This window comes from Lygodium microphyllum, unplaced genomic scaffold, assembly GCF_053477565.2.
Source record: "Lygodium microphyllum isolate KBCC unplaced genomic scaffold, Lygodium_microphyllum_v1.1.10 scaffold_267, whole genome shotgun sequence".
Taxonomy (NCBI): Eukaryota; Viridiplantae; Streptophyta; class Polypodiopsida; order Schizaeales; family Lygodiaceae; genus Lygodium; species Lygodium microphyllum.
Genome location: NW_028229748.1, coordinates 22,473 through 28,472, shown reverse-complemented (window position 1 = coordinate 28,472; position 6,000 = coordinate 22,473).

Sequence of the window (6,000 nt, the reverse complement as noted above, 5' to 3'; positions counted from 1 at the left end):
GCAACTCAATTGTGGCCAAAACCTTGGCTTGCAAGGAATTAGCTTCCTTACTAGAATCAGGGGGTGCCAAACAGTGAAGTGGAGAATTTCTTACCATGAGATAATAAAGTGGAAAATAAGAAAAGATTGTGGAGTTTTGAGAGGCTATGTTGAATTCAAAACATTCCAACATGAGGCATGTATAGTAGTGTGGCTATGAGAGATGCCAATCTCCTTAATAAAATACCTAGCAATGTCTATCCAAGGATGACATAATATACATAAAAGGGATTGCAAGAGAGCCAATTACAAAGCTATCATACAAATCTTGACATCCAACAAGGCAACATCATCCAAACATTTTGGCATAGTAAAATGTTGTTAAGACACCCTCGCTTACCTAGACCATTGCCCAACTTCTTCCATAGCATAAAGTGGTTGGGTTGTACCAATTCTAACAATGATTTGTGTGGCCAAGGAAGCAAAGGCAAGAAATAAGAGATCATACTTACCATGATCATTTAACTTTTAATCACACATATAGAGGCTAATTGTAGGATTTTCGATACATAAACTTATCATGAATATGTGAAGGTATCCAATGAAGCAATGCACAAGGATCCACATCCACCATGATGGGATAATCCAAGTGTCTAATTATCTCTTCTTGAGAAACAAGCCCTCCTTGCCAACCCAAAGTATGCAAATCACTCTTTCTTCAAACAAGCCCTCCTTGAGCTTAAAAATCAAAGAGAAATTAATGGTTGAAGAAAGAACTAGCTAACATGATCAAAAGCCTTTTCAATATCAAGATGGATCATAACAACTTGCTAGCTTAAGGCTTCAACATAATCTATCCCCTCTATAGCATGTTAACAATGATCTTACAAAAGATTCTATACAAGGATCATATAACAAAAATGGGCCTCCACCATTTCAAAGTTCAAAGGAAGAAGAAACCTTTGGTAACAAACAAAGCACTAGAATTGCATGCAACATGATCTCCAAACATGCTCTCAAAGATGAGTCAATGGTTCCTTAAGTTGATCAGCATAAGCTAAAAATAGTTCATCAGGCAAGCCATCCCAATCAAGGCTTTTCCTGCATGGAAAATGGGACAATACTTCATTGACCTTGACCTTAGCATTATTAATATCTACTTCCATAAAATTCACACACTCAAGATTCAAATGCACCATATCTAAGATATACTAACAGGCAACATAAACTACATTACAAAGGCTTTCTTGTGGACTCAACAAATATTTATAGTAGTTCAAACACAAAGGCAACATGAACTACATTATTAAGACTTTCTTGTGGACCCAACAAAGATTTATAGTAGTTCAAATACAATTGAATGATAGATTGAGGCTTAGTGACCATAAAGATAGGCGAATCCAATAAGGACTTAATATTCTCATGTGTACTTTTTGGCGAAGTCAAGCAAAAAAATGACGAGATTATTATCATGCAAAGCATCCAAGTTAGCCAACAATTTATATTTTGCATATCACTCATCTTAAAGAGTCTGGAATCTACATTTCAACCACTTTGAATAAGTAGTCGATTAATTGGATGTGTCCCCAACTTGTTGCAAGGTCATGGAATGCTTTGGCAAAGAGTGCAAATGTTGCAATTCAACTCTAAAGGCAAATGCATGATGAATCTCATATTCACAAGAATAAGTATATGCATTTTCTTGGAAAACGGACCATGCCTCTATACCCCCAAATAGGACCTATCTACCAAAATGAAGCAATGAATTGATCCATATACCATGAGAATTTATCATGTGATAGAAAAGATTGATCGAATCTTAGGGTCGAACAAGCAAACTAGGCCTTGAAGCACTCACACACGCGCACGCGCGCACGCACGCACACACACACAAAGATGCACATATGCATGCATGCACACACTTGTGGATACATATGTCTCTATGTACCTTGGAAAGCTTAGGAAGTAAAGAAGAAGCATCAATGTGACAAAGTTGAGAACTTAAGCAGTTGCCATGCATCCCTTTATCTTTGTTCTCAACATCTTCCCTTCTTAGTTGGCCTTTAAGCTAGCTATACAAGATGTGTCCTATTAATAGGAGCTATTGGAGATGCACTAGAGAGAAGCCGCAAGAGCTTCTCATTGGGTTGTTATCTATTATGTGGTCACACCTTTGAGGCAACCATGAGTTGCTATATAGAAAGGGTAGTGTGTGCTTATAAGCTACTATGTGAGTTTCTACCATGTGAGGGTGTTGTTCTACTCGGGTTTCAAGAAAATTTTAGCTAAGATAATCGTGTTTTTAAAGCCAACTTGTAGTTGTGTTCAGGATGCATATCTAGGCCACTACTAGTATATATTTTTCCAACCATCATTAGTAAAAACAAGCACCATTAATTAGTAGTTGCAGGAGATGAATTTTTGGTAGTAAGACAGGCTAGCAACAACTCATATTTTTTAGCCATTGTTAGCATCAATAGGTGCCACTAATCACGAGTTATAGTAGGTGTGTTTTGAAATGTAAATCACATAGTGGAGTGCTACCCAATTTCTTGTAGGTTGTTTGATGGAAACCTTTGATAAGTTGAGAGAATGTATCATATGCTAATCATATTGCATTTGGAGGTAGACTTATGCAAATTGTTACTCCACATATGGAGTGGTCCATGTCATATGATGCAAGTAGGAAAGGTGGTGTTTGGTTGGGTAATGACTGTGCATGTGATATTGTTAAAGAGTAGGAGATGTATTTATCTCTTGTAAACAGTTTCTTTCTTTGTTCTTAAGAATATAAGGCATCCACATCTTAATAAGAGCTTGATCAATGTTGAATAGTTGGATGACTACCAAGTTATTTTTTGCAATCATTTGTAGAGGGTTTACAAAGAGTCTCTTGTTTTTCTAAAGGGCTCGAGTCTAGTACTTTTTATTCTTTGCATGTTTCTAGTGTCAAAGATCATGCCATAGCTGTGATAAAGTAGTCATTTGTACCTCTTTGGCATCACCATTATGTTAGATGTGTATAACGAACACAAATCCTTTCTAGCTTGCAATATATTCCTTCCTTTAAATTTTCAAATCTTTCTATATGTGAGCATTGCATGTATGGCAATAAAAATATGTTGTTGATTCTGGACATGCTAACAAGTTTTCCTATCTTCTTCCAGTTAAGACAAACTACAAGGCTTCAAACATTACAAGATTGTTTATCAAAGAGGCCTTCAAGCTTCATGAAAAGTTTACCAAGAAGGATCAAGATTCCCTATTCAGTTCTGCATTTTGGAAGAGCTTATTTAAGGCTATTGAAACCCTAGTTGTAGTTTAGTATGGCTTACCACCCGTATACTGATGAGATACTGATGGTCAAACAAAATGAGTCAATCAAGTCATCGAAGACATACTAAGAGCATATTGTTGTTGGAAATCTAAGTGATGGATGAAATGCCTACCCTTAGTAGAATTTTGCTACAATCCATAGTATCAATAACTAAGAAGAGATGTTTAACTTAATGAATAAGATATTAAATTATGGCTTTAACACCAAGACTTCTCTATTGAGAGAAAGAGCTTGTGTACTTAAAACAAAGGCTATGTATCCTAGCTACTCAAGAGTTAAAGAAGAAGATACTGCGGGAGGCACATGATTCCATATTTTCAAGACAACCTTGCTATATCAAGTTACTCAACACACTTAGAAAGAGCAAACGTTAGGAGAAGCTAAGAGTTGATGTACTTAAATATGTCACTAAATGCCTAAATTGTCAAAGAGTGAAAGCAAGGCATGTCAAGATGCCAAGAAAGCTTCAATCACTTGATGTTCCTCAAATAAAGTGGAAATTCATTAGCATGGGTTTTGTGGTAGGATTTTCCTTGGTCTAAGAAGGATATAACTCTGTCATGGCAATTGTGAATGTGCTAACCAAGGATGCCCACCTTCTTCTTGTGAAGACAAACTATAAGAATTCAGACATTCCAAGGTTATTTTTTAAGGAGATCTTCAAGCTTTATGGTTCACAAGAAAAGACATTTAGTGATCAAGATTCCCTATTTAGTTCTCTATTTTAGAAGAGCTTATTTAAGACTATTGGAACCCCACCTATACTTCAATATAGATTACCATCCCAAATTGATGGTCAAATAGAACGAGTCAATCAAATCATATAAGAGCATATTGCTACAAGAAACCTAAGTGGTCGATGCAATATCTAGACTTAGTAGAATTTACCTACAATCCAAAATGTCAATAGCCAAAAAAAGATGTTCAACTTAAAGAACACAATCCTAAAGTATGGCTTAAATACCAAGACTTCTTTGTTGAGGGAGAGCTTGTGTACATAAAAAAAAGACCGTACATCCAGCCAATCAAGAGTTCAAGAAGAACACACTTTGGGAGGCACACAATATCCCATGTTTAAGACACCTTGGTTATGCCAAGACACTCAACATAGTTAGAAAAAAGATGGTGTTGACTAATTGTTGTCCATCACTCGAATAAATCAGAAGGTGTCTAAGCAAAATACACTTGACCATGGTTGTCAATGCTACCTTATACTGAACTTCACAACTAGAAGTAGCCACAAGGGTTACTTCTTACTCAATCACATGGGTTGCCAAACATAAACGAAAAATCATTTATGGAAACAAAGTATAATGACAATTAGCCAATCAAAATCCAAAAAAACAGCTAGATCTATCAAGAAAGATCCTTCTTGGGATAAAATAATGTAAGGTTCCTTGCTCCACTCAAATAGTAAAAGATGCATTTCATTGCTTGCCCATGCTTGGTGCCTAGACTATGCATAAACCTACTCATTTGTGAGATAGCAAACTCAATGTCAAACTCATAACCCATACATTAAGCACCCAAAGACTTGTTGATAGAGAAAGACATAAAAGCAATCTTTGGCTTAATGAAGGCTCATTCAAACTTATCTCCATTAGAAGTAGTAATAGGCTTGTAGCTTGCTTGTAGTCCTTAAGATCAAATCATTGGAACAATGTCTCAGCATCCTTTCTTGGTACAAAGCAATGCCTCCATCGTGCTTGAATAGAATGTCCAAAGAATAATGCAAAAAGCCCAAATTTGGCATATCAAAAGCCAAATTCAAATTTACATTAGAATTAGCAATACGTATCTCATTAAGATCAACGAGTAGCATGTTGTTAGTATAAACCACAATGATTAAAGGTGCATTATATCCACATGTTTGAGATATGAGGTGCTCTTAATTGAACTATTATGAAAATCACATGTAGTCAAGAATGGATAAATTATCTCATACCAAGCCCAAGGTACTTGCTTCAAATGATACAATATTGTTAATCTACGTATTTTTCTTTCTTAAACTTTTTAAATAAAACTATGAGATTGAAATGCATATACTCCCTCACAAAAATCACTATAAAAAATGTATTTTTAATACCAAATGAATATACTTCCAATGATTTTGACCTACTAGTGTACATGAATTGTCATCATATGGCAAGCATGAGCAAATGTCTCATCAAAGCTACCTAAACAAAACCATTTGTTATGTCTAGCCTTATAGCAATCAATACTACTATCTAACTTACGTATTAATTTGTAAACCTACTTAGTACCAATTTCTTTTTGCTAGGAGGCAAGTCATATAAGAACCAACTGTCATTCTTAATAATAGCATTGTACCTAGACTGCATAGTGGCCATCCAATTTTTGAATTTTGTGGCTCTTTAAAACAAAGAGGCTCACCTTCATCACATATTACTTTGTGCCTAATAATCTAATGTATAAACAAAGTATGAGAGCTAGAAGGACTATGACCTATTGCCCAAACACATTTATTTAGCCTAAGAGATATATGTTAGTGAGAGGCATTTATTTGGCCTAAGAGGCGTATGTTCATGAGAGGCATCTGTTGAGTCTAAGAGACATATATCCATGAGAGGCATTTGACCTGAGAGGTGTATATCTGTAAGAGGCATACTATTTACCCTAAAAGGCATATGCCTATGTGAGAGGTTTAGCTTGAGGGGTTCATG